We start from the raw sequence: 21,348 nt of genomic DNA on the forward strand, positions 1-21,348 counted from the left end.
CTCCCTGTTCTGCACCATCTCCCAAAGTTTGCCCAAGTTCATGTCATTACATCAGTGATGCCATCTAGCCATCTCATCTTCTGCCCTCAAGCCTTCCCGGTATCAGGGACTTTTCCAATGAGCAGCTGTTTGCATCAGATGACCAAACTACTGGAGCTTCAGCATCAGTCCTTCCAATGAGTATTGGTTTCCTTAAGATTGATTGTTTTGATCTCCTTGCTGTCCAAGGTACTTTCAGGAGTCTTCTCCAGCACCACAGTTCGAAGGCATCAACTCTTTGGCATTCTGCCTTCTTTAAAGTCCAGCTCTCAAAACCATAGATGATCACTGGGTAAGACCATAGCCTAGACTACACGGATCTTTGTCAGCAGAGTAATGTCTCTGCTTTCAACACACTGTCTAGGTTTGTCGCCACTTTCCTGCTAATAAGCAACTGTCTTCTGATTTCATGGCTGAAGTCAGCATCCACAGAGATTTTAGAGCCCAGGGAGAGGAATTCTGTCACTACTTCCAGCTTTTCCCCTTCTATTTGCCATGAAGTAATGGGGCCAGATGCCATGATCTTAGTTTTTTTTTTTTTAATATTCAGTTTTAAATATTAAAATTTAATTAATATTAGACCCACCAGGATAATCCAGAGTAACCTCTCCTATTGTAAGGACAGCCAAATAGCAACCTTAATTTTATCTGCACCTTAATGCCCTCTTGTCTTGCTTGCAACATATAACACATTCAAAGGTTCCGGGGATTAAGACATGGACATTGTTGCAGTCTCCCAGAACAATAGAAATAAAAACAAAAATAAGCAAATATGACCTAATAAAACTTATAAGCTTTGGCACAGCAATAGAAATCATAAAAAATGGAAAGACAACTTACAGAATGGGAGAAAATATTTGCAAATGATGAAACAGATAAATGCTTAATATCCAAAATACAGAGACAACTCATACAACTCAACAACAATAAAAAAAATAGAAAAATGGGCAGAATATCTTAATAGACTCTTCTTCAAAGAAGACATATAGATGGGCAGTAGGCACATGAAGGATGCTCAACATCACTAATTATTAGAGAAATGCAAATCAAAGCTGCAATGAAGTACCACCTTATACTGATTAGAATGGCCATCATTTAAAAGGCTACAAATAATAAACGCTTGAGAGGGTGTGGAGAAAAGGGAACCCTCCTACACTGTTGGTAGGAATGTAAGTTGGTGCAGCAACTATGCAAAACAGTATGGAAGTTCCTCAGAACTCAAGGGCCAAGGGCTTGAATATTTCAGAGGACAAAGAGTTTACCTGCAGCCATTTTGCTCATGGATGATTTGATTTGGATCTGGAAATACAGGAAGAATGTCTCTAGCTGAGGTGGAAAGTCAAATGAAGTGAGGTGAGGCAAGGCAAGCACAATGATACACTTAAAGGCATTGAATAGACCAACCACTATCCACCAAATAGTGAAATAGTGATTGGACAGGTAGTAAGGCACCAAGCACTGACTAGAAAGGAAGGAGAAAAAGGTAAAATGGCAAGCAGGACTATAAAGGCTAGATTTCTAGGCAGAAGACTAAGTAGGGTGGAAACCTATCAAAAATAAAGTTTCAACAAGTGTTTTGGAATCTTAAAAAAAAAAAAAAAAAGGACCAAAATAATAGATGGACAAGACACTGTGGACAAGTGTGTGAGGCATAGTAGGGAAGACATGCAGAGGGAGGTCTGTGAGGAGCCCAACTCCTGAGCCTAAGAAAGAACAGAGAAGATTCTATTGATCCTAAAGTCAGGCACTTGAACTGACCTGAACTGCACTGAACTTATGTGGTAACGTAAAAGAATGTGCTTGATTTAAACTCAAAATGGCATCAAATGGAAAGGTTCTGGCTACAAACAGAGATGCGGGATTAGAACAGGTCAAAGCTATTTAATCCTTCTGTGCACTGAGGTCGAATATACATCAGAACTGCAAAACCTCAGTACCACTGACAGTTGGTCAGATAGTTGTTTGTTGTGAGGGGTTGTCCTCTACCACTGGCTGCCTCTGCAAACCCCCTCCAGTCATGAATCGAAAATGGGTTTGGAGACACATTTGAGAACTGGGTCTCAAACCATTGGAGAATGTATAGAGAGCTTGAAAGAAAAGGCAGGATAAACACTGAAAGACAAGGGAAGCATAGGGAGCAGTGTTTGTGGCGGGAGGGAGTTAGTAGACCAACAATTTAGAAGTCAAAAATCCAAATGACTACAGGAGCCAGGCTTGTCAGTGACAGGAGAGAAGGAAGCTGAATGGATAGACTGGGGGGTGTAAGAGGCCTGTCAGAAGGGGGTACCACCGCAGGGAAGGGGAAATGCAAGCCCAGTACCCACAGGACCTCCAGCTGTGGAAGAGAGGCTGGAAATTGAAATATTTATGTGAAATATCAAGATCTGCTAGAGTGAATCAAGCAAATCTGGCTATAGGCCAGAACTGGCTTGGTGCTGCTAAGTTGCTCAGTCGTGTCTGACTCTATGTGACCCTATGGACTGTAGTCTGCAAGGCTCCTCAGTCCATGGGATTCTCCAGGCAAGAATACTGGAGTGGGTTGCCATTTCCTCTTCCAGGGGATCTTCCTGACCCAGGGATCAAACTCATGTCTCTTATATCTCCTGCATTGGCAGGCAGGTTCTTTACCACTGGCACCACCTGGAAAGACCTGGCTTAAGAGCAGACTGTCTCCACACTGGTGGAGGGGCTTGAAAGTTGTCAGAGGAGCATCAGAATGTGACATGGGGTGGACAGGACTCGCACATGGCATCTCATCCACCACATGGCTGTGAGTTTGGCTGGACTTCATGGTTTTGGAGACTGGGGACAGGGTGGGTTAAAATATGCCCCTTCAAAAGCCCCCACCCCAGTGCCTCAGAATATGACTGTATTTGGAGACAGAACCTTTAAAGAAATGATAAAGTTGTATGAAGTCATAAGGATTGGCCATAACCTGATCTGGCCAGTGTCCTTACAAGAAGAGAAAATCTAGACCCAAATGAGTTCAGAGGAAAGATCACGTGAGGACACAGCAAGAAGGCAGACATCCACAAGCCAAGAAGAGAGGCCAGAGAGGGAGTCCGCCCTGCTAGCACCTTGCTCTTGGACTTCCAGGCTCCAGAACTGTGAGAAAATAAAGGTCTGTTGTTTAAGCCACCCAGTCCATGGTATCTTGTTACATCTGTAGCACATGAATAACATGGAATAACAACCAACCTCCCTGCTGGCTTTTAAAAAGCTGAGAGGGGATTCCCTTCGCATAGGCCAGTAAGGAGGGAGTGGGCATTATGAAAAGTTATGAAAGCCATAGTCAATTCACTCATGACACCCATGGTCAAAGGAACCATAGAAACAGTGTGCTCACCAGTATGGTCACTGACCTACTCACATATGCCTCATTTCTCTCATTCATAAAGCAAGCCTAAGACCTGTCTGCATCAGCAGTCCCTCTCTCCTCTTTGAATATGGCTTTGCTTCAGCTACCTGGTTCTCTTTTTTTGCCTCTGGTCCCTCCTGGATTCGATGCTTCTATGAACTCTTTTCCTGGACTGTAGGCTTAAGCTGTGCTGCACAAATCTCCCAATACGGACCACTCCCTTCATCTTGGGTGAGTGCTTCTGTGTTAAGACTCTGGTTCTTGGTTAAGCCAGTCCAGGTCCCCCCTCTCCCAGACAAGGCTGGAAGGTTCAGAAACCTGGATAAGGACCATTCAAAGGAAGAGTGTGCATGTTGTGTTTTAGGGACCCCACATATGTGTCACAACTTGTCTTGGGAGGACAAGCTGAATCTGAGGGAGAAAACTGAAAGGAGATGGGCTGGGTGAGATCAAGGCACAGGGAAGAGCATTGATCTTAATGAGCTGTTGTGTAGAAAGAAGATGAAGAAGAGAGAGAAAACAAGATGGGATTCTTAGTGCTAAAGTGCAACTGGATTATTTTGAGTAAACTGGGATGAGGACATAACTAACTAGAGGCTTAAGGGAGGGCTAGAATAGGACTTCGCTGATGGTCAGTGGTTAAGAATCCACCATGCAATGCAGGGGGTGCAGGTTTTATCCCTGGTCAAGGAACTAAGATCCCACAGGCTGTGGAACAACTAACCATACAAGCCACAACTGCTGAGCCCGCACGCCACGCTAGAGAGCCCGTGTAATGCAACTGAGGCTCACACAGCTACAAAAAAGTAAAAAAAAAAAAAAAAAAAAATTTTAAGGGGGGGTGGGGCTAGAAAGAGAGGTAGATGTTGTGTTGATGTCTAGACAGGGCAAGGAATTAAGCTCAGCCAGAGGGAGGCTCTGACAAACCTAGACAACGTATTAAAAAGCAGAGACATCACTTTGCCCAAAAGGTCTGGCAAAGGTCAAAAAGTCCGGCAAAAGTCAAAGCTATGGTTTTTCTAGGAGTCATATACGGATGTGAGAGTTGAACCATAAAGAAGGCTGAGCGCCAAAGAATCAATGCTTTCGAAATATGATGTTGGAGAAGACTCTTCAGAGTCCCTTGGACTGCTAGGAGATCCAACCAGTCAATCCTACAGGAAATCAACCCTGAAAATTCATTGGAAGGACTGATGCTAAAGCTGAACCTCCAATACTGTAGCCACCTGATGGGAAGAGCTGCCTCACTGGAAAAGACCCTGATGCCGGGAAAGACTGAAGGCAAAAGGAGAAGAGGGCAGCAGTGGATGAGATGGTTAGATAGCATCACGAGTTCAATGGACATGAGTTTGAGCAAACTCTGGGAAATACTGAAGGACAGAGGAGCCTGGAGTGCTACAGTTGATGGGGTCACAAAGAGTCAGACAAGACTTAGCAACTGAACAACAACAGAAGGAGGCGGCGGAAGACAGCTCCTAAGTAGTGTCAAAGGTCAGCTAGTCCAAAGGTCTATGACAACTGGCAATTAACAGCTGTGCTTTAGCTTCTGTGCTGTAAGGCCAAAAAACATATCCATTCCTGCCCCAGCCCCCTCTGCCTAGAACCACGGCAACAAATACTAGAGCCTTTATTATGTTAGTAAAGAACCACAAGGACATTTATTAAGCAACTACAAGTGAGCCCACAATCAAGAGATATTGCAAAAGAGGGCCTTTATTAGGATCCTAATACTTGTCTTTTAAACTTAAAAGTTATCCTAAACATACTTTCCTTACTGCCTGCATCCCGAATTCCAGACTGTATGTCTTTGATCCACTGAAAAAGGGCAGTATTCTACTCTGATCCTACTTGAATCAGAACAAGTAAACTGCAGAACAAAGCATCTTAGAGGTTCCTGAACACAACCCCAGAAGAAATTTTAAAGTGTTCCTATTTTAGTACTACACACCTGGAACTGGTGATGTGAAAAGTCAGCTTCTGCTTCATTACTCAGCAAGTTGCAGTTTTGTAGATAAGCCAGTAATGGCCTGATCACTTGGTAATTATCACCATTTCTGTCATGTTTATCTTAGCCTTGTGTCATACAAGGCCACCAAGTATTAATACACCTGATGCAGAGACTTATTAATTGTTAAATCATTTAATTAGAAGATGCCATTTACTTTTCTTAAAGAATTCCTTTTTAAATACTTTAGATGTGATACACTTAGCAAAAATATTAAAATTGCAAAAAATCTAATAGCGTGCTTCTTTCAAGGAACCACATCTTCTATAGAAAATAAGGTAATGCTGTTAAAAGATTAAAGGAGAGAGATCTCCATGACAGCTTACTCTTGTCCCTGCTCTCAACTTTCCTTCCTTAAATCCGATCATCTGCTTTTGTAAAAGGAACCATAAAATAACATCCACGTCTGAGTATCAGGGAGAAGATTTATCCTTTCCTTGGGCATAATCCACTCTCCTCCAATTGAGTTAGCATCTGGCCAACCGGCTGCAGGGATTTGGTGCCACGACACATCCCCAGGCAAGGTTTTTTAATTCCCCACTGCAGCGACCCTCAAATGACGCAGGGTCACCACTCCCCTCCCCAGAGTGAGGCACGAGGTCTCAGCACGTGATTTCATCACCAAAGCAAATGCATGTATTTTTTTTTAATCCCTGCATTTCATTTATCCCCACAAAATAACTAACAAATCTCTGTTTCCTAAAGGTTCTTTGTTCTATTCAGAGTTACAGCAACCTTTTATAAAATGCACACAAAGATTTTTTTTTCCCCCACAAATGGGACATTTCAGAGAAGGATGCCCATTTGTTTGTTTGTGTTTCTGTCTGTCTGCTTTAATCTCAATTTTGTTTAATCAGTACAACATGTTAGGACTTCTGTTAGACCAAGTTCTAATCTAAACACAGCTATTTAGAAAAACTGCTTTCTTTTACATGGACAGCAAAGCAAGAACAGGTTTGTCAAAGTACAGGGTGTGGAAAGGATATCTGCTCCCTCGTGGAGTTCTGAGTCCAACTCCATCAGCATTTCTCTCCCACCAAACATCCCTCCTCCCACTGTTCGCAGCAAATAAGGATTTGGGTGAGTTAGGTCTGTTCCTGCAGGTAGTCAACCTGTCTGGAACGTCAAAAGCAAAATCATCTGTGATGTAAACATTTTTCAGACAAAGTAAGGCTGTCTTTTTTTTTTTTTTAACTCAAAAGACAAGCTAAGGCATCTCACTGTGTTTGATGCTTTATGACATGTGCCATAAAGAGCAAAGCACATAAAAAAAAAAAAAAAAAACAGCCATTGATATGCAGAAGAGGCGTGATTTCTGAACAGGAGCCAGTAACAGTTGAAATGTTTTCCTTTTTTTCCATTGCAACACATCTAATGCCCAAACAAAAACAAAAGTTAAGACTCACAAATCTTTGCTGGAAAAGTTCAGAGGTGTCCCAGTCCCAAGAAACTCCCAATTTTTTAAATATTTCTGTATAGTTAAAAATTCTTTTAATTCTCTTTCTACCTAATTTTTAACAGATTACTAATGCAGGTCAGCCACCTCATGCGAAGAGTTGACTCATTGGAAAAGACTTTGATGCTGGGAGGGATTGGGGGCAGGAGGAGAAGGGGACGACAGAGGATGAGATGGCTGGATGGCATCACTGACTCAATGGACGTGAGTCTGGGTGAACTCCGGGAGTTGGTGATGGACAGGGAGGCCTGGCGTGCTGCAATTCATGGGGTCACAGAGAGTCGGACACGACTGAATGACTGATCTGAACTGAACTGAATACACGTCAGAAACCGGCTTCCTGGAACCTCCTGATATTTGATGATTCTAGGAAACATTTTTTCCCCTCATGTTATCACTCTTCTTGGAAATTATAAGAGAAAACATCCTTGTGGAGTCCAAGACAAAGTCCCATTGGTCTCTTAGATGCAGCATTTCAGTTTCCACTGAAACCAAGCGGAAATTTATGGGAGTCGCTAATTTAGAGGCAATTTAAGGTACAAGTCAAGAGAATAGGGCTTTGGAAACAATGGGAAGCTAAGGCTCTTGTCATTTCTGCAACTGTTTAACTGTTTCACAGTTGTTCCTGTTGTAAAATGGTGATTTAAAATAGTGCTTGATCCCTATTGTTATTAGGAGGCTTTGTTAAGACAATCTACATAAATAAAGCACTCAGCTCAGTGTGTGGCAACAGTAAGAGTCTCGATAATTTTAGCTCATCATTGGAAACCAGAGCTCCAAACTGTTACCATGTGGAATTGCTTCTACAGTTATCCCATATCTAGGAGGTTGACTTTTATAAAATTGATATAAAAATGATGCTAATAACAATGACACATCTAGCTAAGACACTAAATTAAAATCCTGAAACCTGAAGCAGGAGACTTAAGGAATCCACATGAATAAGAAAAAAAAATTAGAAAAATTTAAAACAGCTGGAGAGATTGATTTCAAAGTAAGCAGGACACATGGTGTCATCGAACAAAAAACAATATTCAGGAGAAATGAGATAATGTGCAAAAAAGCTTGGGTTGAAAAAAACACATCTCAAAATATGCTTTATGAGACACTTACAAACCATGGTTACATGCCTGGTTTTCTCCAAAAGTGAAATGTTCAATTATTGACATGGCATACATGGTCTAGCAGTTGGCCACTAAAACCATAGAGGTTTTGTTAGAATGAGATGTGGCATTATAGCACAGACGTTAAGAATGGTTTTTTTGAAAGAGCTGGACCACATTCTATACCATGGAATAAAGCACAAAAGAGCAAGGGACAGGCTGAAGAGTAAAAATTAGAAATTAGAAAATCTAAACCAGGTTGGCACCATTCCCCCTTCACTTCAAAACCTTAGCCGCAGGAGCTGACTGTTGGATTTCAGAGTCACGTTCTATGTGAACACATGAGACTGTGGGGAATGGCTTGACCACAAAAGCAGTTGGAATAAAGTTATTTTTTCACTGCCAGAGATGGGAACAGATCGACCCAGGAAAGGAGAATGACTGAAATGGGACAGAGGGCAATAACTATCGGATTGGCCAAAAAGTCCATTCGTTTCCCCATAGACTCCCATGGAAAAGCCAGAACGAACTTTTTGTCCCATCGGTACTTTGCCCATAACCTTCTAGGCTCTTGTCTCTTCCCACTCACTTTTTTTAGGATAAAAATCTTTTATGAAGGAAAACTCAACAAAGCACTGGAATCACCAGTGTAACTAGGATGGAGGGCTTAACAATGTCTCCTTCCACAAATTCCTAAAAGGAAATATTGTTATCACTGTCCAGGATACTGAGAATAATTCAAGTCTAGGTAGAAATGTAGAAGGATTAGAATGGATACCTTCAATAGTACAGCCCATTATTGCTATAATAAATGTGGAATTATAATAAGTAGCTATAATTTACCTTTTATGTTTAGTTGGAGGATAATTGTTTCATAATGTTATGCTGGTTTCTGCCATACATTTTTTTGGTATTTTCTTAAATGTTTTTAATATAATTGACATAAATTAGGTAATATTTGTCCTTTTTTAATTTATTTATTTTTTAATTGAAGGATAATTGCTTTACAAGATTTTGCTGTTTTTTGTCAAACATCAACAAGAATCAGCCATAAGTAAACCTTGTCCCCTCCCTCCCGAACCTTCCTCTCAAATCCTTCCCCATCCCACCCCTCTAGGTTACTACAGAGCCCCTGTTTGAGTTCCCTGGGTCATACAGCAATTTCTCACAGTCTGCCATATATTGTTAAGTGACCATTTTTATTTACACTTATACTTTGGTCAACTAGTCAGGCAAGCTCATTAAGTAAAATCTTATAAACTAGTGTGTGTGTTAGTTGCTTAGTCGTGTCTGACTTTCTGCAACCCCATAGACTGTAGCCCACCAGGCCCCTCCATCCATGGGATTCTCCAGGCAAGAACACTGGAGTGGGTTGCCATTTCCTGCTCCAAAAGGAACTATAGAAAGAAAGAAAGTGAAGTTGCTCAGTCATGTCCGACTCTTTGCGACCCCATGGACTGTAGCCAACCAGGCTCCTCCATCCATGGAATTTTCCAGGCAAGAGTACTGGAGTGAGTTGCCATTTCCTTCTCCCTTATAAACTAGAGACACATAGAAACAAAGAAATCACCACAATGTAAAGAAAACACAAAAGTATTGGTTTGTATTTCCTGTTTGAAATGATATATATAAATAGATATACATATATATAATAGATAATATGTTTCCTATCAGGCTCCTCCATCCATGGGATTTTCCAGGCAAGAGTGCTGGAGTGGATTGCCATTTCCTTCTCCAGGGGATCTTCCCGACCTAGGAATCGAACCCGGGTCTCCCGCATTGCAGGCAGACGCTTTACCGTCTGAGCCACCAGGGGGTTCTAATAATATCTACTATATAATAGATAATATGGGTAACATGGGGTCACAAAGAGTCGGACACAACTGAGTGACTCAACAACAACAACAGCAATGTGTTACCCACAGTGTACATTCTGTCTCTTTTTAGCAGCAGATATGCCAGACACTAAGTATTTTAAATGTGTTGATTTAAGCCTTACAAATATTTCATGCAGGAAAGTCTACAATATTTCCATCTTACAGGTGGAACCAAGGCCCCTAGAGATAAAATGATCTGACCAAGAGGATGTGAGTAGTAAGTGATGGAAAACAGTGTTAGTTGCTCAGTCCTGTTCAACTCTTTGCGACTCCATGGACTATAACCCACCAGGTTGTTCTGTCCATGGGATTTTCCAGGCAAGAATACTGGAGTAGGTAGCCATTCCCTTCGCCAAAGAGTCTTCCTGACCCAGAGATCAAACCCGGGTAAGTGATGGAGAAAGGGGTAAAATGCAGGCATCATCCCATAGACCTCACACTCTTAATTACTCTGCCATGCTGATTCCTTTTGATAATACATGAGTTGTTTAACAGCGCTCATCATCGTTAATATAGAGACTTATGAGATTGCTGGTAGATTTCATTTAAAATATTGGACAAACTTTGTCAGATGAACTTGTGGCTAGTTAAAAAGCTGTTCCCTTAACGACGAGCAACAATTTAGAACGAAAGTATTTTAGGCTTTTAGGCTTCATCCAGATGACAGTGTAGAAAGAAGCAGCAATTCCTTCAAATTCTTGTGGCTTTATTAACGTGGCCAGTTTAAACACATTTGCTGGAATGACAGTTTGCCTCAGGACTTGGGAACTAAACTGGGTTTCTGCCCATCTCTTGTACCACTGGGCATGGAGCAGTCACACTGTACAATTGGATTAACTCTTCTTGAATTTCATGTATTCAAGTATGTCTCTGCAGGGTAAATTGTTTTCAGAAAAATGAGATGGTTGGCATATTTTTAGCCTACCAATAAATGTCTTCTTTTACATTAAATATATTTAAAGCTTGGCAAAATACAAAATGCTCGTGTAACAATTTTTTTTTTTTTCCTTCAAAATTCTGTAGACATGGCTCCACTGTGTCCAGGGAAAAAGTGAGTCTAAGGCCAGCTTAGCTTTGTTCTTTTGTTTTTCACCTATTTTTTCTGCATGAATGCTTAGACTCTTTTTTCCATCCCTGTAATTCAAATGCTACAAAGTTCTCTTTTCATTTAATCCACTTTGAACACACTGAACCCTTTTGATCTGCTAGTTCATTCTTTTTTCAACTCGGGAAACTTTTATTTAATTATATCTTTGAATAATTGCTTCTGTTCCACTTGTTATTTATTTTTCTCCTGGAACACCTATAATTCCGAGGCTAGCTCTCCATCCTCCATACGTACCACGTGTGCTCATTGTTTTCAACCTTTGTTTTTTCCTCAATGTCTTGATAGAACGTTTTGTAATTGTTGTTGTTAACAATTACTGTTACTGTTTATAACATGTATTTGGTTGTTTATGACATCACTTCTGCTCTTTATTGCTTTAATTATGTTAGTATGCATCTTTATTTTTTATAACATATTTCTAATTTACCCAACTACAGTTTCATCTAATATGAATTCCTGTTCCTCTTTTATGGCTTTTTAAAAATCCAATAGTGATGCCAGTTTTCTGTATTTTTTTCTCATTCCTATAATAAATCTTTCTCAGAAGTCTACTCTTTCTTTGTGTCTTCTGGATGATATTCTACCTTTCTTCTCTTGTTTTTATGTACGATTTTTTTTTTTTCCTGTTTAAATAAGGGATCTGTCCAGATCCAGAGTCCAAAAGACAGGATATAGGTATTAACTTTGGCTCTCTTCTTTGTCCAGTTGGGTCCGGGTCAAATTTCTTTTTTTCAGATCTGCATGTGGATGGCAGATGGATATGCCTGCAGCTCCCAGACTAATTCCCCTTCAGTAACATGCATAACCCTCTTAAATGAGATGGGATTTTCTCAATCCCATTGTTTGGCTCTCTGGCTTTGAACAAATGAATCATGTAGGAAAATAAATACAACCAGGATTCCTCCTATTTCTTCCTTCATCTACCATCATCCCTTTCTCCCTACTCCTCTGCCTGACCTTCCTTTTCCCTCAGTTGCTTTCTAGAAGTTTCAGTCTGGGAGTCAAACGAGAAGGATTGGGGTACCCTTGTGACATGAGGGAAACATTGTGTTTCTGATTGATACTTTAGTTCTATGTTGGAAGCAGATGGTGGAAAATGGTTAAAAGGATCTCATGCCAACTTTCAGGACAGCTGATGGTATTGTTCAGACTCATTCCACCAGCCAGCAAGACTTTGGGATTGCTCCAGCTTTTGGCAATAGGTACATGGTTTTGTTTTAGGTTGGATCACAGTGTTAACTTTTTACCTATTTCTGTAGAAGAGTTTGTTTTGGAGACAACTATCCAGATGTTCTTTTTAAGCTGGAAGTTCTGAAGTGGAGACTGAGCAAGGAGTCTTTCCTCTGCCCTTATTTCAGTATTATTGTGACAAAGTGGGCATGGCAATACATTGCTCAGAGCCACAAGATACCAACATTCTTTTCCTGGCCATGTCACGGGAAATGATTAGAAGCTTAAACACCTGACCTATTCTAGTAGCACATGGACTGACAATGAATGAGATGTGGCTTCTAAAACAGGAAGAGCTGGGTATAACAGTGATCAAAATGTCAGAGAGGGCCTGGGAACAGCTTTCCACTCTACTCCAGGGTGATACAATGACTTTTCAGTAAAAAGTTGAAGAGAAAAGCAGATTTTTTCATCTCCAAGAAAGGTTTAAAAAAGAAAACAGAAATTGATAAAAAAAAAAAAAATTGTCAATCCAATATTGTAAAAAATTGATTCAGAAAGCAAGACCAAGTACTTAGAAATTTGAATAAATGGTAAGTATCGACAGAGGATAAGATGGTTAGATGGCATCACTGACTCAATCGACATGAGTTTGGGTAAACTCTAGGAGCTGATGATGGACAAGGAGGCCTGGCGTGCTGCGGTTCATGGGGTTGCAAAGTGTCAGACACGACTGAGCGACTGAACTGAACTGAACTGATCAACTGATCTTGAATGTTCATTTATGTGACTGGCTATGAAAGTCTACTATTCCCTTTAGAGAAAACTCAGGAGTCTTCAGTTTTATATGTATATTAAAGTAGTTCAGTCACAAAAGATAATGGTTGCTATAATTTATAGCTTATATTTGAGTAATTTTATACAACTTCCAAGTACAAATAATAGTATAATCTGGATATTTCAATAGGATATTTCTAGGTAGAAAAGTTTCAACCATTTCAAATCGAAACTGATACATTAGGTGGAAAGAGCTAATTTCTGTGGAAATAGAAACGAGGTAAACACACATGCACAACCACACACACACAAACACACACAGGAGCTTCCATCTCTATTTTCAAGTAACAGTTTGGTCAAATAGAACCCAGCTACCCTGGCTGATTTGGACTTAACTTTCTTTCTGATTTCTAGTATCAGCAAAGCTAAGCATAAGCTGTAATTAAGAGAAAAAAGCAGGAACCGAGGAGACAAAGTAGAAATGGAAAATTAATTAAGCTTAAGTGAAATTAGTTTCGCTTAATAGACACACACACCAGCCAGCAACAGTAAGCTTATGGTGCTATTGATGTGAATTCATAAGCCCTTAAAAAGTCTCTAGTTAAGATTCTGCCTTTGAAAATGTTTCTTATCTTCAGTCGCCACAGCTTGATGAAACATCATAAAGCAAAGTCATCCTCTTGTTGACTTAAGGGTCTCACAACATCATGATCATCTCCTAACATGAAAGAAGGAGTGAAAGGGAAAGTGAAGTTCAGTCATGTCGACTTTTTGTGACCTCATGGACTGTAGCCCACCAGGCTCCTCCATCCATGGGATTTTCCAGGCAAGAGTACTGGAGTGGGTTGCCGTTTCCTTCTCCAGGAGATCTTCCCAGCCCAGGGATTGAACCCGGATCTCCTGCATTGTAGGCAGACGCTTTACCCTCTGAGTCACCCATCAAAAGGTGAACTGCTGCATCTGCCGAAAATGCCACAGTAACCACTGTATCATCTCCCATCCCCAAGGACATCCCAGCCCATAACAATTTTTAAGTGATTAAAATAGAAGGCCTTTGTGAAATGTTTAAACTTTAATGACTCAGGTTTTAAATATGCTAGGAACAAGCTGTAATTTTTCTTGTAATGAATGGTCAATTTTCTTCTCAAAGCTTAAATTCTGTGGGGCATTTGAATACAGTGTACATTCTCATCTAAAATAAGCATTTTTGTTCTTCACAAGATCTAGAATTAAAAAAAAAACTCATTTGTGCGTCTGAGTAATGTAGTCTATAGTGCATCTGAGTCATCTACAGTCTATTAGACTGATGTTTAAGTGTTCACTATTTATGTTTAAAATCTGTGAAAATTCTATAAAAACTTCACATTCATTGACATGCAGAAAAGCAAGATTATTTCTTAGAAATAAACAACAACAACAACAACAAAATAAGCAGCATTTTTTCTCTCTTGGTTCCTTTAAAAAGAGTAGTAGGTTTGTCCTCTTATATCTTACCAATAGGTAATTTTTTACATTTATATTTTAACTATAAACCACTTTTACTTATGTCTAATTGGTAACATATATCTAAAAAGTAATCCGATGAGAGGGCTTGTGTTCTGAGCACCCACCTGATTTTGAAACATATTTGGAATTAATGTTGAACAACAGATTTCAACAGCATCATATTTGCATTTAGTGCTAAATAATTCTCAAGTGTGGGAAGCTGACCTTGAATTTTTAAGGATGTTCAGCAACATCCTTGGTCCCTGCTCATTACATACAGTGTAATCCCCCCACCCAGTTGTGACCACCAAAAACATCTTCAGACATTGCCAGATGTCCCTTGTGGTGGTAGGCAGGAAGGGGTGGGAGGGTCACCCCCTGGTTAATCACCACCACCCTATGGCCCTTGCTAAATTGTGCTTGCTCTGGAAATGATCCAAGCTCCTCTTTCTCGCTTGAATAAAATTAAAATGTTTGAAGATATGGTTCTCCCTTGCCCAAAGCTGTTATTGAGGCTCACAGCATACTTGTCAATATCAGCTAGTATATGCTGCTTCGTGGTAGAAAATGCTATCTTCTCAGTGATGGGGAAGAGAGCATGCATGGTTTTCAACTGATGAGCTCTGTTCATCTACAGACAAGCATCACTTTGGGAAGAAAAACAGGTTTGATGTCAACAGAACCTCAAGTATACCTGCTGATTTGCATTCCTCCCTTGCTTTGTCAGCAATACTTATTGGGCAACGCATATGTTTCCACTGGCAATTCCTGGAAGGAAGTTTCAGGTTGATTCGTCCTACCTTCAGGCCTCTTCCCAGTTGCTGTTTAGTCGCTCAGTCGTGTCTGACTCTGTGACCCCATGGACTGCAGCATACCAGGCCTCCCTGTCCATCACCAACTCCCATAATTTACTCAAACTCATGTCCATCAAGTCCATGATGTCATCCAACCATCTCATTCTTCTCCTTCTGCCTTCAATCTTTCTCAGCATCAGGGTCTTTTCAAATGAGTCAGGTCTTTGCATCAGATGGCCAAATTATTGGAGTTTCAGCTTCAGCATCAGTCCTTCCAGTGAACATTCAGGACTGATTTCCTTTAGGATGGACAGGTTGGATCTCCTTGCAGTCCAAGTGACTCTCGAGAATCTTCAAACCACAGTTCAAAAGCATCAATTCTTTGGCACTTAGCTTTCCTTATAGGCCAACTCTCCCATCCGTACATGACACCTGGAAAAGCCATAGCTTTGACTAGACGGACCTTTATTGGCAAAGTGATGCCTCTGCCTTTTCATATGCTGTATAGGTTTGTCATAACTTTCCTTCCAAGAGCAAGTGTCTTTTAATGTCATGACTGTGGTCACCATCTGCAGTAATGTCAACATCCAATACCTCTCCAGCTACTAAATGCTTTCTGTTCAGGTCATTAATTCCTTCGTAGTTCTCTTTGACAAAGCACACCCCAACCTTGCTTCCCCATACAAACTCATTCATACAGGCAGCACATGGCAAATTGTAGGGTCTATTCTCTACCTACCACCCTACAACAACTCTGTAACAGAAGGCAGTAAAGAAGTAGGTCATTTAAAGAGGATCTGTGGGTGACCAAGACAAAAGAAAACTTGATTATTATACCCTGGGTGGACAGTGCCCTTCTAAAGTGCCCAAAGAATAAATTGAAGTTTCCATCCCTAGGAGGAAATATTTGTAGATCTTTGGAGATTTGCCAAGCAAAAAATAGATATTTGCAAAGCATAAGATGGGGAGGGTAGTTTTTATAAGAAGACACATAAAAAATAGAAATAGATTAATTCCATCTCAAGTCACTAAGCATGTGACCTAAAACAGAATCTGGCGTGGAATCATTTAGGTGTGTGATGTTTGTTTAGGAGCACTTAAGGAATATCCTCGAGGGAACAACTAGTCCCCTGAAGACAAGTTTGATTCCATCTGAAACTGAGAAGATGAGCACACAGTGGGGAATGGCAGCCCTGGAGTTCCTGATGCTGGCACCCTCTGTCGTACGCATTTGTCCCTGATCATTTCTCCCAGATCCAGACTCTTCTACAAAGGCCAGCACAGCTCCAAAGTCTGTCTGCAATTACATTTACCCCAGTTGCTGGCATTTCTTGAAACCACCCTCTAAACCTTCATACAATCTATACACATCATCAGATTGAGGATTAGGCTAAATCAAATCCCTTATGACTATACAGTGGAAGTGAGAAATAGATTTAAGGGACTAGATCTGATAGACAGAGTGCCTGATGAACTATGGATGGAGGTTCGTGACATTGTACAGGAGACAGGGATCAAGACCATCCCCATGGAAAAGAAATGCAAAAAAGCAAAATGGCTGTCTGGGGAGGCCTTACAAATAGCTGTGAAAAGAAGCAAAGTGAAAAGCAGAGGAGAAAAGGAAAGATATAAGCATCTGAATGCAGAGTTCCAAAGAATAGTAAGGAGAGATAAGAAAGCCTTCCTCAGTGATCAATGCAAAGAAATAGAGGAAAACAACAGAATGGGAAAGACTAGAGATCTCTTCAAGAAAATTAGAGATACCAAGGGAACATTTCATGCAAAGATGGTCTCAATAAAGGACAGAAATGGTATGGATCTAACAGAAGCAGAAGATATTAAGAAGAAGTGGCAAGAATACAGAGAAGAACTGTACAAAAAAGATCTTCAAGACCAAGATAATCATGATGGTGTGATCACTCACCTAGAGCCAGACATCCTGGAATGTGAAGTCAAGTGGGCCTTAGAAAGCATCACTACTAACAAAGCTAGTGGAGGTGATGGAATTCCAGTGGAGCTATTTCGGATCCTAGAAGATGATGCTATGAAAGTGCTGCACTCAATATGCCAGGAAATTTGGAAAACTCAGCAGTGGCCACAGGACTGGAAAAGGTCAGTTTTCATTCCAATCCCAAAGAAGGGCAATGCCAAAGAATGCTCAAACTACTGCACAATTACACTCATCTCACACGCTAGTAAAGTAATGCTCAAAACTCTCCAAGTCAGGCTTCAGCAATACGTGAACTGTGAACTTCCAGATGGATTTAGAAAAGGCAGAAGAACCAGAGATCAAACTGCCAACATCTGCTGGATTATGGAAAAAGCAAAAGAGTTCCAGAAAAATATCTATTTCTGCTGTATTGACTATGCCAAATCCTCTGACTGTATGGATCACAGTAAACTGTGGAAAATTCTGAAAGAGATGGGAATACCAGAGCACCTGACCTGCCTCTTGAGAAACCTGTATGCAGGTCAGGAAGCAACAGTTACAACTGGATATGGAACAACAGACTGGTTCCAAATAGGAAAAGGAGTATGACAAGTCTGTATACTATCATTCTGTTTAATTAAACTTATTTGCAGAGTACATCATGAGAAACGCTGGGCTGGAAGAAACACAAGCTGGAATCAAGATTGCCAGGAGAAATATCAATAACGTCAGATATGCAGATGTCACCATCCTTATGGCAGAAAGTGAAGAGGAACTAAAAAGCCTCTTGATGAAAGTGAAAGAGGAGAGTGAAAAAGTTGGCTTAAAGCTCAACATTCAGAAAACGAAGATCAGGGCATCTGGTCCCATCACTTCATGGGAAATAGATGGGGAAACAGTGGAAACAGTGTCAGACTTTATTTTTGGGGGCTCCAAAATCACTGCAGATGGTGATTGAAGCCATGAAATTAAAAGACACTTACTCCTTGGAAGGAAGGTTATGATCAACCTAGATAGCATATTGAAAAGCAGAGATATTACTTTGCCAAAAAAAGTCCGTCTAGTCAAGGCTATGGTTTTTCCAGTGGTCATGTATGAATGTGAGAGTTGGACTGTGAAGAAAGCTGAGTGCCGAAGAATTGATGCTTTTGAACTGTGGTGTTGGAGAAGACTCTTGAGAGTCCCATGGACTGCAAGGAGATCCAGCCAGTCCATTCTAAAGGAGATCAATCCTGGGTGTTCATTGGAAGGACTATTGCTGAAGCTGAAACTCCAACACTTTGGCCACCTGATGTGAAGAGTTGACTCATTGGAAAAGGCTCTGATGCTGGGAGGGAGTGGGGGCAGGAGGAGAAGGGGACGACAGAGGATGAGATGGCTGGATGTCATCACTGACTCGATGGACGTGAGTCTCAGTGAACTCCAGGAGTTGGTGATGGACAGGGAGGCCTGGAGTGCTGTGATTCATGGGGTCACAAAGAGTCAGACATGACTGATCAACTGAACTGAACTGAACTGAAGTCTCTTTAGGTGGTAAAGAACCCACCTGTCAGTGCAGGAGACGTGGGTTCAATCCAGGGGTTAGGAAGATCTCCTGGAGGAGGAAATGGCAGCCAACTCCAGTATGCTTGCCTGGAGAATCCCATAGATCCCAGAGGAGCCTGGCGGGTTATAGTCCATGGAGTCGCAAAGAGTCAAACACAACTGAAGGACTTCGTATAGCACAGTACAGTCTCTTTCAGATCAGATCAGATCAGATCAGTCACTCAGTCATGTCCGACTCTTTGCGACCCCATGAATCACAGCACGCCAGGCCTCCCTGTCCACCACCAACTCTCAGAGTTCACTCAGACTCATGTCCATCGAGTCAGTGATGCCATCCAGCCATCTCATCCTCTGTCATCCCCTTCTCCTCCTGCCCCCAATCCCTCCCAGCATTAGAGTGTTTTCCAATGAGTCAACTCTTCGCATGAGGTGGCCAAAGTACTGGAGTTTCAGCTTTAGCATCATTCCTTCCAAAGAAATCCCAGGGCTCATCTCCTTCAGAATGGACTGGTTGGATCTCCTTGCAGTCCAAGGGACTCTGAAGAGTCTTCTCCAACAACACAGTTCAAAAGCATCAATTCTTCGGCACTCAGCTTTCTTCACAGTCCAACTCTCACATCCATACATGACCACAGGAAAAACCATAGCCTTGACTAGATGAACCTTTGTTGGCAAAGTAATGTCTCTGCTTTTGAATATGCTATCTAGGTTGGTCAAAACTTTCCTTCCAAGGAGTAAGCGTCTTTTAATTTCATGGTTGCAGTCACCATCTGTAGTGATTTTGGAGCCCCCAAAAATAAAGTCTGACACTGTTTCCACTGTTTCCCCATCTATTTCCCATGAAGTGGTGGGACCAGATGCCATGATCTTCGTTTTCTGAATGTTGAGCTTTAAGCCAACTTTTTCACTTTCCACTTTCACTTTCATCAAGAGGCTTTTTAGTTCCTCTTCACTTTCTGCCATAACGGTGGTGTCACCTGCATATCTGAGGTTATTAGTATTTCTCCCAGCAATCGTGATTCCAGCTTGTGTTTCTTCCAGTCCAGCGTTTCTCATGATGTACTCTGCATATAAGTTAAATAAACAGGGTGACAATATACAGCCTTGATGAACTCCTTTTCCTATTTGGAACCAGTCTGTTGTTCCATGTCCAGTTCTAACTGTTGCTTCCTGACCTGCATGTAGGAGACAGTCTCTTTAGGAGATTTGAAATAAGATTAAAAACAAAAAGCTAGAAGCACAAGTTACCCACAAAGCTTTGATAGATGAATCAATCTTTAGAGCAAAATCCCACTATTTTACAGTTAACCAGTTATGGAGGTGAGTATTCAAGCCCTGAGGGTTACCTGCAGGCCCAGCTCTCTACTCTCAACATCTGCCTGCCAAATACAAAATGCACCCACTCTACCACATGGGAGCTGGTTGTCCCCAGCAACCAGTTAAGCGGATACACTGTTGTAACAGCCATAACCCTAAGGCCCAAATCTAAATGTACAAAGAACAAATATTTTTCCATTTTCCCAGTAAACTCATTTTTTTTTTCTTTTTATTTTTTGGAGTGCTCATTTCACTGGGTGAGGATAAGGAAGAGAGAAACATAATCTCACAAAATTCGGGGTCATCCCTGGAGATGAGTCTCTTCCCTTGTACCAGTATAGAAGCTGACTCAGTGCCTGGCCAGATGAAAGGCTGATCCTTAATACCACCTTGGGGAAAAAATGGGATACAGAAGAGTCAGCTAAGGATGTGGGTGTGTCTGAAGATGATTCACAAGGCAAGTGATCTGATATGTGTCCAAATCACTACCACATCCTCCTCCCACTTACCAATAACAGTTCTTCCCTCTGACAAGGAGAAGTTCCTGTTCAATTTCCCTGAACACCATTCATTTATGCATTAAAAGCTCACATTTCTCCTACACTCTTATTTGTCATGAGTCTTGTTTACCACTTTGCTCAACCTTATTTGGCCATCAGGAGCACCCTCAATTGTAGTTTATCCATTTTAAACAGCAGAGACAAACAGATGTAAAAAACTCTCTGGAAAGAAAAAAATCCTCTTGGGAAAAAATATTGTTGAATTCAAAATGATAGGATTCCTTGTCTGGCAGAACTGAGCACAGAGTACATCTAGAAAAATCATCAGCTCTCAAAGGACTTTAAATAAATTTAAACTGAAAAAGTTATTTCTTTCTGTAATTTCACTACTTCCTTTTTTATCTGAAGAGTCTTGGAATACTGCAGCTACAATGCAGTATTTTACAAAACGACGATGTAAAATAAATGCCTCCATGATGCAACTATTAGTTTAATGTTAACAAAACTATCTATAAAGCAATATTTATCGAGGAAAGTCATTAACACAATATGTACAATCCTCTGCACTTATTCCTTGTAAGCAATTTGTGAACTTTTGTCCCTTTTTATGGTTTCATTAGCACCTAAGACACCACACACATATACACACATACCCACAAATATAGTATGGAGATGATATTAAAGGCAAAATTGTGTAAATATATCTTTATATAAAGAGCACATTAATTTACCACTTCATGTTCTAGCAAATCTAATATCTATCATGGGTTTTAATCCTAAGGTTAGCCAATCTCACCTTTCAAAATGAGATACTTGGAATTTATTTCCTCTGTGGATAAAGAAAAACAACAAAAAATACAGTTAAAAGGATTTAGTTGTTGTTA

This window comes from Bos taurus, chromosome 2, assembly GCF_002263795.3.
Source record: "Bos taurus isolate L1 Dominette 01449 registration number 42190680 breed Hereford chromosome 2, ARS-UCD2.0, whole genome shotgun sequence".
Taxonomy (NCBI): domain Eukaryota; kingdom Metazoa; phylum Chordata; class Mammalia; order Artiodactyla; family Bovidae; genus Bos; species Bos taurus.